This window comes from Camelus ferus, chromosome 1 (genome assembly GCF_009834535.1).
Source record: "Camelus ferus isolate YT-003-E chromosome 1, BCGSAC_Cfer_1.0, whole genome shotgun sequence".
In the NCBI taxonomy this organism is placed as follows: Eukaryota; Metazoa; Chordata; class Mammalia; order Artiodactyla; family Camelidae; genus Camelus; species Camelus ferus.
In genome coordinates this window covers 15,341,249-15,354,492 of record NC_045696.1, presented here as the reverse complement: position 1 = coordinate 15,354,492, position 13,244 = coordinate 15,341,249, and positions in this window count along the sequence as shown.

Here is a 13,244-nt window from a genome sequence, read left to right as displayed (position 1 = left end):
AAAAAAGATCAGAGAGGGGTCATATTTTAGGAGTATCTTACTACCTTTTCTGTAATAGCTGCAAAGTCTCCACAGACTGAGTAAATGTCATCCCCAAAACATTAGAAACTGAGTCTAGAAGGATTTAATATAGGCACTCAAAGAAATTCTCAAAGATAGTTCCATGCAATGGTCCTCATTTCAATGAAACTATTTCACGGCATTCAAGATGGGAAAGTCTGTTAGTTTTTACCATATTGGGTACGTAAAAGCCCAGTTCCACTTTCAATATGATTTATTAACATGATTCAAACTATAAAATGAATTCATTCTCAGTTGGTCAGTTTTATTTGTCCGATTTATTGAATGGGTCTGCAAACTACAAAAAAGGACAATCAGTCCTTTTTTTCCCTTTGAAAATATCCAAGCTTGCCTTTCTTTTTCCTTCTGCTGCTTGCCTCAGGGACATTTCATGCTTAAAAGCCTTGGATTGATTTCTGTGTCCATTGGTGCTTCCATTTGCCATCTGTTAGTTGAAGTATTTGTATATTTAGAAACACAGGAAAGATGGAACATGAGAAATTGAGGAAGTTTGAAGAGATAAGACAGAGCAACTATCAAACTTTTGTCTGAACCATTACTGATTCATAATATGTGAAGAGTGGCAATAAAATATGAGATTTCAAGATTATTGAATTTCTTGATATAAAAGCACTGAAGCAAAGGACAAAATAGGGTTTTGATAACATTGATTACAAGAATGTATAAAGAATGTTAATACACACTGGAATTTTTGAAAGTAGAGAATTAGAAAACACAACTTTACTCATAATCTTCAAAACTTGTAACTTGTCAAAGATGTTATTATTGGCCGAGGGAAAATGTAGACGTTAAACTCAAATGAAAAAAAAATTGTAATCTTTTGTAGCATCTTGATCAATTTATTGCTGCCTTGAGATCAAAGGAAGCTCTTTAATGAGGTACAAAAACTCACATATGCTAAGGAAAGGCAAATAAGGTTAACTTGGTGAAAATGTTGTGATTTAATTGTGGAAATGCTTTTGTAATTTGTAAATCATGTACATTAATTCTTTTGAAAAGAGGGTTGAAAACAAGCATCTTAAAATAATGTGAAAATATCTTTTCTCAAAGTGAATAACTTGTAGAATATTTTGTTCCATAAATGGCTCTCTGAACTTCTAACACATGCAAGACACACACACACACACACACACACACACAGACACACACACACACACACATTTGAACAACCAATGAAAACATTACTCATTTGTTTATGCGTCTGGATTTCTTGGCTTTCTCCCTCCCTCCTCCTCTCACTGCTTCATATGTTTTGCCTTATTTTCTGCACTTCCCCTTGGGTTCTCCTGTGACTCCGTGCACTGCCTTATGGTGGAGCCTGGCCAGTGTCAACCCTTGTTCCCGTGATGTTTACCACCTCAATGAAATCAGGCTGCAACTGGAATGTGCTCCCAAGATTTCTCTCCCCACAGCCGTCGCTGCTCCCATAAAGAATGTATTTGCCTAATATGTCAACATCTGGAAAATCTGTGGCAGTTGCAGCTTGTGGTCCACAAAGCCCTGACATCAGCAAAGGCATGAGGCAATGAAGAGGAAGGAACTTAGGACATCAAAAACAATACACCCGACCCACCCTGTGTCCCCTACAGGCATTGAGGGAAGATTTTCCTTTTCTTAAAGATTACTCTTCATGAGAGAAGGATCATAACAGAAGTACAGGGGTTTAGCGCCATCGGGACCTTAGAGATCAAATGACTAATATGACCAATACCCCAGTTTAGAGGTGAGGACCCAGCTAACAAGAACAAAAATCCCCAAGCTTGATGACTTTTAATTACCTGGATTTATTATATAGATACAGTTTAAAACTTGAATTATATTATTGTTTTATTAAACCACTATCCTTACAACCTGGAAAAATTATATGCTGGTGTGTGTATGTGTGTGTGTGTGTGTGTGTGTTTACCCATAAATATTTTTGATGGTACCTATTTTGAAAACTTTTTTAATCTACTTATACAACAGGATCAGGATTGTTTCATTTTTTTTTTGTAGAGCTGACTCTATATAATAATAAACAAGTTAATTCTTTTAATAAAATTCATAAAACTGTAAAAGTCATGCTATAACTGGTAGTTGACATCAATTAATGTTGTATAGTTACCTTGTGATATATTTATGGATTTCGGTTTTATCCTTCTCTTAAATATTTTTAAGTCAATAAATATCCCCGACTTCAGTCTCAAACATTCTTACATGTCCTTGGAAAACTAGGGAGGCTCAAGAAATGTGATTATACTGCCTAGTAAATAAAATAGTCATGAGATGATGTGTAGGTAAGAGAGTTGAACCAGGAAAAAGAATTGGGTTCATGTTTTGCCACTAACTAGATGTATCACCTTTGGCAAGTTGCTTTTCCTATCTGGACCTCATTTGAAAAATTATGGGATTAGACCAGTCATCTTTATGTTCGTTCCAGCTCTAGGATACCCAGAGACTGTTATGAAAACAAGGAATCAAAATTTCAATTAAGAAAAGGAGGTGAAACATCAGTCAAGCAATAAATGCTGTTTGGGTTGGAGTAGCGTTCAAAATTTACAAGTAATATTCACTCCTGAAATAAAAGTATTTTATACTTCTCTCAAAAATAATCTCCATAGGGGTCAGTGGTGGAAAGAAATTTATTTTATTAGTCTCATTTTTTTTTCATGAACATGCATACTTGGTCAATTTACATTAGACAGACTATTGAATCCAAATAAACATTAGGATCCTATAGTTTCAACTCTCCATCTTTTTTTGGTTTGTGAGTTTCAAGGCCCAGATAAAAAACTTTAGAAACTCTCTAAAGAATAGCTAACTTTCATTGCATTTCTGATATTTTTCTAAGCTGATTGATAAATATCTCTATTGGTTAAAATAATTTGAAAGGTATACCTTTTTTTCTTTTTTGAGAACTTGAGGTGGTCATATCATTTTTGTTAAGGTGAATTCCTAAATTTGTGTCATGTCCTTTAAGACTCTGCATGCCTTGGTCCAGCTCTGCCCTTCCAGGCCTCTCCCCTCACTCTGACTACACCTGCCTCTCCTAATGCAGGGGACACTCCATGTTACACTCTGTCTCAGGGCCTTAATATATGTATGTATATATACTTTTAATCTAGTTATTTTTTGAAGTCAAAATAAAAATGTGCCTAGTGTCAGAAGTCAAATTGTTCTCTGCGGTTTATAACCAAATTAAGTTCTGAATGTTACGAGAGAAAAAGTGTCTTTCCTGCAAACTTGATTCCCCAGAGATGGCCGCTTTCCAACCCTTCAGCTATTTCTTCTCATACTGTCCTCCATATTTCTGCATAACATGCTTTTGCTGCTATTCCCTGAGTTTTCATTAAGGTAATATTACTGACATCCTAATTTGAAAAACAGCTCTCACAAACCCACTCTGTCATCCAAACACATACACATTTACCCCCACACTTCAATCCTACCACAATTATATCATGATTTAAAAAGTCCAAAATTATCCATCCTAATGTACGCATATACAAAGGGGATTTTCAGCTGAGTCATGGTTCTATTTTTTTCTTTATTGTATTTTCTTTAATTTTCTGGATGTTTTATTTGTCTAGTTTTGCATGTGACTGCCAGTAATTTATTCTCAAATTCTTCTACTAGAAGTCTAAATCTCCAGATAATATGTTAAAAATACCAAGAGTCTTTTTCTTTTTCCCCAAAACTTTTCATTTAAAGAGCAGTCTCCTGGAGCCTACTGTCTTCCTGCTCCAAATTGATGGCCTGCCCTTGGGTCCATTGGACAGTTGTCACCTGAGGTTTGCCTATACAAATTCCTAGAGTTTCCTTACTCTTTTATTTCTCCACTGGATCCTCTGCCTCTTAGATTCTAAGTGTTTCTCTTCAAAGTTTCTCTCCTTAACTAGTGGAATGCCTACTCTTAGATTCGTAAAAACTGTGCACTAGGGAAGGGAGTTAATTAGTTTTTTGAAATCTTGTTTTTCCAAAATTGTCTTTGTTGTACTGTTCTTTACTGAGAGTTAAGTTGGCTAGATAACTTTAGATTAGAAGTAATTTTTTCTTAAAATGTTATCTTCAACTCTTCCTTCCAAATGTTTATTTCTGCTATCAGATTTTTAATTTCCAAAACTATTTATTGTCGTTGCTACCTGTTTCCATCATTTTTAGAGCCTCCTCTTCTTATCCTAAGGATCTTTCTGTAGAATTCAACCACAATGTTTTTCCTTGAAAGTTCTTTTCTGCTCCATGCATCATTTCTGTTTCTTAATAATTTTAAACTATTTAAGGCTGAGAGTGCCACAATATGATTGGAAACTGTGCCCATGGGAGGATTTCCCTATAGGAAAATCTAGATTGCTGTTTCACTAAATGATGGGTTTCTCCAGAGAGAAGTCTTCTCATTTGCTCTCTACAAGTTAAAATCCTAGTTGCTTGTTTGGGGAGCTGTTTGTAAAGAGACCTAGTATGGTCTTGCCTTTCAATGTGCAGCTTTTCATTTTTTCTAATGGTTCTCCATATGTTACCCTACCTTCTACTATGACTAGTGTCCATGAGTCTAAAATTTCTCCAGTTTTCTACCATATAAATATCTAATTTTTGACAGAGTTGGGCAATGTCAAATGGTTAGAACCAAAGGGTAGAATGATGGTTGCCAGGGGCTGGTGGGTGGTGGAAATGGGGAAACGTTGGTCAAAGGGTGCAAGCTTTCAGTTAAGATATGTCCTGGGACTCCAGTGTACAGCATGGTAACTATGGTTAATAATACTATATTGCACTTTTGAAATTTGCTAAAAGAGTAGATCTTAAGTGTTCTTACCACACACATGCAAAAATGTGACTCTGTGAGGTGGTGAATGTGTTAATTAACTTGATTACGCCTGTAATTTCACAAGTGTATATTGTACTTAATAGTCACATTGTATATTCTAAAGATATACAATTTTATATGTAAATTATGCCTCAGTAAAGCTGGGAAAAAACTTAAAAATAAAACAAAAAGTTTATTGCTCACTCATACTGAATCATCAGTGAGGTTACCATTCTCACTCAGAGTCCCTGATACCACTGTCTGGAGCATTGCCGATCGTGGTGGGAAAAAAGCAAATTCCTGCTGGATCTTTTACGAGTCCCTTTCACCCATTTACCTTAGCCACAACTTGTTATTTGACCCCTTTTAACTTCATGGTGACAGGCAAATGATCCCCTTCCTCCCACCTAGAAACAGATGTAAACCTGACATTAGTGACCACTTGGGCTGATGGATTCCTCCTAATCAGAGCTTAGAACAGACTACCATATACAAGACAGACACCTCTGGTGTCTCCTGGCCTCAAAATCCAATCCAGGGCTTCCCAAACACTATCCTCAAACAATGTACTATGTGTGCCTGTTGTTATCAGACAGAAATCACACTGAAAAGGGGATTTTGAAAAAAGGAGTCCCAGTCCTCTTGTCTGGGGTGAACAGGAGACACAGGAGCAGCAGGAGGTAATGGAGACTGTCATCTGTAGACAATCTGAGCACACTCAGGAAAGTTAAGTAACTTGTCTAGGTTCAAACAGCAAACACAAACCAATCCTTTATGGGACCAATGTCCTGTGTTTCTGAGTTCAATATAATTTTCTTCATCATGGTGTGTCTCAGATTTTATAAAATTACAATTTGTACCCAAACTTTTTGAGAACTTGTCCTGATATTTATACCATTCTTCAAACCACATATCTTTGGCTTGAATGTATTTACTTAAAAAGGAAAACTGTGCATAGGAGAATAAAAGTGAAAATTTAGGAAGGATCATGGAACTAGACAGAAAAAGCTGTCCCCAGAATTAAAAGGTAGAATATAGGAATACCAGAGTAGGACAGAGAGCCATGTCCCTGCATGTCCCTGGTCCCAAGGGACTGACAAAATCGGCAAGTAGGACTCAAGATTGAATAGGTGAAGAGCAGACAGACATGGGGTTCTCACAATCCTGCAAGAAAGGAGAGAGCTTGAAGAATGAGAAGGAAAGTCAGGGATGAAAATGGAAATGGGTGATTGAAACTCTGGCCCATTTATGGGCCTGTGTGTGAGAGAGAGTCAGAGTCTGAGGAAGGAGCCCTGCTGTTGAAAGAATAGATCCCTGTTGTTTTTAGGAAACGGAGCCAAAAAGTGGATGCTCAGGTGAAAGATAAAGGATGGCTTTGGGACCGAGGTGGGGCAATGGAGCTATGGGAACCAAGGATGCTGACATGGACTGGAGAGAAAAAGCCATTTGAAGGGATCGCGAGCTGTGAGACCCCACTGAAGCAGGTATCTCTGATTTTCTGAGATAGGGCTTTGAATGCACATTTTCTCTTAGAACTGAGCAAAGGAAATTGGCATGGATACCATGTTTCCTCTTTTATTTTTTTCTTAGTGCTTCATGGTTCTCTTCCAAATCCACTCCAGGCAAAGCAAGAAATAGTATAGAGGGAATGTCTTTTGATATACATTAATTTAATAATGTGCTTCCTGATACTAAGGGAAATATCTTTAACATTTTTGTGGCTGCAATAAATACATGGGGGAAAGTATCAAGGAGGTTCTAAATTGCCCACATTCTTTTCACTGTCGCTTTTAGATTTTGCTTCAAAATTAAAATGATGAAAATAATCAAGAGCTTAATCAGCAGAGTGTAAATATGACGAACAGTCAATTGATTTGATGCAAAATATTTACAGAGTTTTTCCAATGTGGAAATGATAAAGAACCCTTTTGCATTTTAAACTAGAGAACCCTGTTATGGATATCATTGCTTTTTCTTGGGTAGGGAGGATAAGAAGGTCTTTTTTTTTTTTAAAGGAATAAAGATTGAAATTAGTTCTAAAATCTGTAGTAATAGAGTTTACACATTTGCTTAGCTTTATGAAGTTTGCAAATATCTAGACCTTGGGACCTAATGCGTTAAGACATCTTGTTTTACCCTGAAAGGCACCTCTTTTGTTAGAAATCTTGCCCTTTCAACAAAGGAAAATCACTGGCTGGTAATCTAATCTTTGAAAAAAAACTTGGGTTTTCTGGCAACAAAAAAGAGAAAAGCAGTATTGGAAAAAAAAGTATACTGGAAACTAAAAGCTTGAGAGGAAGGGGAAAGAACTCCTTGAAAATAATTACTACTCAGGCTGTTTCGTCTGTTAAAATGCTTGGTACTGGATGAAGGAGCTTGCGTATTGTGGCGTCCTGTCGCCAGCTCCAACTTGGGACCAGTCCAGAGTTCGCTAGTTGGGGGAAGCAACTCACAAAAGATAATTTTTCTCTTTAAGCGTATTCTTTTTTTTTTTTTTTTTTTTTTTACTGATGAAAGAATTGAAGTAGAAATAATAAAATGGTCCCACTTCAGCTAACAGATTGCTTATTCTTATGCTTGCCCTTAAAACGGTCAACTAACCTGACTGGCTGGTTACTACTCACAGCTCCAGGCCCACTGTTAAAACTAAAGCTATTGATCTTACTGTAATCGAAAGTTATAATCATGATTGGTCTCTGAGTCATTCTCCAGGGAGAAGGTCACAGGACTGTAACTTTACATGATAGCCTGAATTACCAAGAAGTCCATGCCTTGGGTGCTTATAAGGTAAAGAGATTTAAAGAGTGACAACCACTCACCTCTGTGTAGACTTGGTCACCTGGAGACACCATGACGCCACTCTGAGTCTTATGAGAAGAAAATAATTCTGTTGATTGTTATGGATGCTTTATTGTTTGAACTATGGCTATGTAACCTCTCTGCCCCATCCCTAAGAAGGGTTCACAGTGTTGAAGGCACCAGCCTGCTGTGAGTCCTTTTTTCCTGACAAAGCAATAAAGCTGTCTCTTTTCTTCCAAGCTCCAAGACCCGGTCCCTGAGTTATTTGGCTCGTCAGGGACAGGGGCAGATCTTTCAGCAACAGAATGAGCTTCTTCCAGCCCCTCAAGACTGCTATGTTTTTAGAAGTAAGAACTACAGCACAACAACCACATTTTTGATTGTTCTGGAATAAGGCGTGCTGTGTTTTTCTGTTGAACATAAACATAATCACAATGTTAAGAATCTGATTGGACTCTTGTTTTCACTATTGTCACTGAGTGTCATATTGACAACCTCTAAAAGCCAGACATGTCAGGAAGTGATGTAGAAAGGACCTGCACTGTTGACTTTTTAGATATGTCCACATTCTTTCAGCATGGACTTTGGATTTTCCAGTCTAATGTTTCTCAAATTATAATTTCTGTAGTTTCCTCTGAAGTAGTGTATGAGACTCCTTGGGCTGCTAAAACAAAACTCCCGCAGAGTGGGTGGCTTAAACAACAGAAATTTATTTTCTCACAGTATTGGAGGCGAAAAGTCAAAAATTGAGGTTCAGCTGAGTCGGTTTCTGGTGAGAGCTCTCTTCCTGGCTTGCAGATGGCTGCCATCTTGTTTTGTCTTCACATGGCCTCTGCACTGGGCTTGAGTGTAGAGAGAGAGAGAGAACTGGAGAGGGAGAGACTGTTCCTCTTCTCATTAGGCCACCAGTCCTATTGCATTAGGGCCCTACCCTATATGATGTTATTTAACCTTAATTACTTCCTAAAGACCCAGTCTCCAAATATAACCACATTAGGGGTTAGGGCTTCAATACATGAATATGGTGGGGGAGGGAGCAACTCATTTCACAGCAGTTCCATATAAATATATGGAATATATATATTACAGGTTCTTGTCAAGGATGGAAACATGAAAGATGTCCTGTTTCTTGGTAACAATGCTTTATTATAAAAATCTAAAAGTGACTCTAAAGTGAACATTTGAACTTGAATTTTATAGCCATAGTGAAGTTTAAAATATACAACAGCTTACATTTGGGTTGGGCTTAATATTTTTTCAATAGACTTCCAGGTCAAATGTTTTGTGGGATCCGCACAATGCACTTGTGATAGGAAACCCATCATTAAGCCCTGGCTTAGGAAACTAGGTCACAGCACACTGGAGAGACTGTAAGCACACTGTAAAATTAGAAGGTCAGGGAAGAAGTTCCTGCTCTGTCCCTGATGGGGGGTTGGGTTAGCAGTCTGGGGTTTGGGACCCTCTCTCTAAAATGAGAACATTGTTTTGGACGAAACCCTAAAATTCCTCCTGGCATTCAAAAAGTCTCTGTTTCTAGGAGGCACAAGGAAAATGAAGAGATTTGCTGTCAGCTACACAGCAAATTAATCGAAGTTGTGGGTTTAGAACCCTGTTTCCCTGACTTGCAGCTAATGGAAATTTCCAGAAATAGTAAAGGTCTAGTGTCAGGTGCCTTACCCTAATTCTCTTGACAGCATTGGAGTCTTGTATTTTACTTACTTCAGGGGTTAAAAACACAGGAAGAACATTTCCCTTTCAGATTTAATAGGAGAAAATACCTGCTTTATGTCCTATAGAGAGAGTTGTGCTTTTCCTTAGAAAAAAGAGAGAGCAAAAAAAAAAAAAAAAAAAAAAAAAAAAGATGACTGCAGATGTTTAAGAGGATGGCTATAAATTCAGTGAGCTATAAACAAGAATTGTGACGGGAATAAAACCCAATGTCCTTATAGGGAAACCCAGACATGGCCAAGATTTGGACATGCGCCTTGCGTTAGGGTTTGGTTTTTTTTTAAGAAGCTTGTGGTGGTACTAAGGGTTTGCCTGTAAAATGAGACATGAATGATGTCTGGCAGATCCTGAAGCACAAAGAAAGATCTGAGGGCTCTTGTGTTTACACTTGCACAATGATGGTTGTAAGCAGATCTTTCTAAACAAGACAGAGCAATTTAGAAGGATTAAGAGATCTGAATTTAGCAGAATATGTGCTATAATTTTCCTCCTTTCTAAAGTTTCATGAGATTAAGCTCCTTGTGCTGATAAACCTAGAACAAAGGGATTTTGAAAGTGCCTTTTAAGACATTTGCTCTCTATAGGATCTTGTTGCTTGTCACTTGAGGTCATAATGTGGCTTCTTTTGTTCCACGGGGTTAATCTGTTTTGGTTATTTTCTATAGTAGCAAATAGTTTCAATGAAGTAGCTCCCTAAGGCTAGGTAGGAAGGCATATAGATTTTCAATCCATTCTGAAGATAATTATTTACACATATTTAGAATATAATGGAAAAGGTCCTTCAGTTTGTAAGTCATCCTTGCTTTGTCTCTATTCCAAGATAAATTTAGTTTGGGGGAAATTGCAATACAATGCCCAGTCACTCTTCATTTATGTTAGAATAAAAGAAAAACTCAGCCGCTGGGGACTTTCTCTATGCTGTTCTGGGAGTTCACGTCTGAGGGCTGCCTTTCAGGTGAAATAACATCACGATTAGTCTTTGGCTACTGCATTAAATGAACACTCTCAGATCCTCACATTTACCCCACGCTGGGGAGAAATTTCAACTGTATGAGAAAAGCACATGTTTTGATACATTCAGTTAGAAATAATCCAGAGAATAGTTATAAGTTCATGACTAAGTTATATATCCAGATGGTTACATCACTGAGGACATCACGCTAAGTAAGAATGTTGCTCAAAATGTTACTCTGTGTGAAGACATAGGACTGATCAGCACATTTTTGCTGATGGAAAATTTTATGTATAATTATATACGTAAAATATGCATTATATATTAACGTCATTATACTCATAAAGTGCATCTGATACATCAATATAATATTAATTCTATATAATATTAACCATATATTTATATTAACCATATTGTTATCATGAGGAGGGGAAACAGACCTTGGTTCTTGTCTTACCTGAGAGAAAGAAGCTCAAATGGGAGACTGAAAGTGTAATATAAACAGAAAATGTTATTAGTAGAGCAAAATTAGGTAGAGTACACCACCCAACCAGAGAGAGGAAAAATGGTGTTGCTCCTTTGTTTCTCCTGTTTATATGCTGGCTTAGGGGCGTTCTCGTGATTGATTGACAGCTCACATCCTTTGAGTGCTGAAGCATGTTCGTTTCTTTTGCTCATGCTCTTACCCAAGATGCTTACAGAAAAACCTATGAGAGTGGCCCAAACTGCAATGCTAATTACATTGTAATAAGCACTGGACTCTGTTAAGTTGGGTCTCCTTCTCTCTACTGTGCAGACTGCAGTGGCAGGATCAAACTGGCTTCCTGTTTGGCGTTCATTTATAGAAAATAAAATTCTTTGAAGCCCCTTATCCTGAGCACAAGCATCCAGTAGCAAAAGAAGACTTTCTCTAATTTTTAAAAAGACGTGCAAAAGAAAAAAAGTAAAATTGTATTTTGAGTATATCCCCTGAGTTCCCGTTTTAAATTTGCTAGTTATAATAAATGTTGTTTAATTCTAGTCCAAATATTTTGGTTTATGATCACAAATCTAGAGTCATTTAAAAAACAATGTTTTCAGGTCAAAATCAAATACATTCTCTTTTCATATAGTTCACCAATTGCTTCAAATGATTCAGTATTTTTATTTGCTTTTCCGTTGAGATTTTGCATTTGTGTATAAATTTTGAAATGTTTCTTTCCAGGAATTTCTGATATTTTTTTCTTCTTACTACATTATTTGCCTACATCGTATTTTTCTCATACATTCCATTACAAAGAATCCTCCTTTGTTTCCCAGATCACATCATCTTAGAATCCTTTTTCCCTCTGCTCCAATCTGGACTGGGTGCTCTTTAGTGCAGCTATACTGATGATATTTTAGGATTTCTTCTCACTGCTCTTCTGTCTCAGATCCAATGGCTTTTCATTCCACGTCATTATCTTTTTTCATTTACTGTCTTATCTGTTGGGATACATTCTCAAGTAACTTCCTAGGAAGATAGAAATGGGAGTAAGCTTTCTAATTATTTGCATGTCTAAAAATGTTTTATGCTACTTCACTCTTCATCAGTAGTTTGATTGGGTAGAAATTATCTAGTTCATTAGCCATGATACATTAGATTACACGTCTTTAACAAAGAGCCCACAAATCTCAGTGATTTAACATAAAGATATATTTTTTACTCACATTACATGTTCAATGCAGATTATTGCTCCTTATACTCAAAGTCCAATTCAGTGGAGCCTGCAACTTAAAAAATGCTTCTGCAATTATGAAGGCAGGGAAAAGGGAATACTGTGCATTGGTAGTGAAAAAGGGCACCTGGAAGAAACATGCTTACTTCCATTTATCTTTTATTGGCCAAGAAAGTCACAGGATGCTACTTAAGGCAGGTAAAAGAGAGGATGACACATCACGCACCTTGCCCCTAAAAGTCCTAAAGTATATGACATTCATTCATATTTAACTACTCAAAGCAATTGCCAACACTACATTTGATGCTAAAGCAGGAAGTACAATCCTACATGCCCGGAAGGAAGTGAGAAATGGATTATTTGTAAATAGTCACAGTACTATACATTGCTTAACAATAAGTTTCCCTTTGATTTTCAAGGCATTACTCCATTGTCTTCTAGCATCCAGTAAACTTTGACTGCTGTTTCTTTGCATGTGTACCCTGGCTGGGTAAAATTAAAATTTTCTTTTTATCTCTGTTGTTAAAAAATTTTATCATGGTGTGATTCAATGTAAATCTTTAAAAATTTATTTTATTGGGCATGAATAGGACATTTTCAGACTAAAAGTAAGAATCTTTCACTTCTGAATGAATTCCAAAATTATTTCTTTAATAATTCTCTCCCTTCATTTCTTTATTCTCTCATTCTGGAATTTTTACTAATTTACCTAATGGAGAAACTGAGTCTTGAAAACCTTACATGAGGATCAGAAAAATAAAATATGGTAGAAATTCCTATGAACTTAGTTGAACAAGAAAATCTAGGTAGAAAAGTGCCATAAAGAAGTAAATGAGTCACTGAGCTTTCATGCTTTTGCTGCAAAGTCTATAATTCCATCATCTTAATGCCTTTCTCACCCAAACTCTTTAACTCTGATTTTTATATCAGGGGTATGAAGACTAATTTAAGTTGTTAAAAAACAATAGAAAAGAGACATTATTACTCACTGTAATGAAATTATTGCTTACATGTATATATGCTATAAAATATGAATGATACAGGTTAAATTTTAAATACAAAATATTTATAAATGTAAATTCTAAAAATTATTTGGAATCATAAGTAAATTATATTTATTACCTATACCCCGTGTCAATTAAGAATACTTTCAGAAGCAAGTAAAGTCAACTAATAATGGCAGCGATTGGAAGTAAAAGGCCAACTA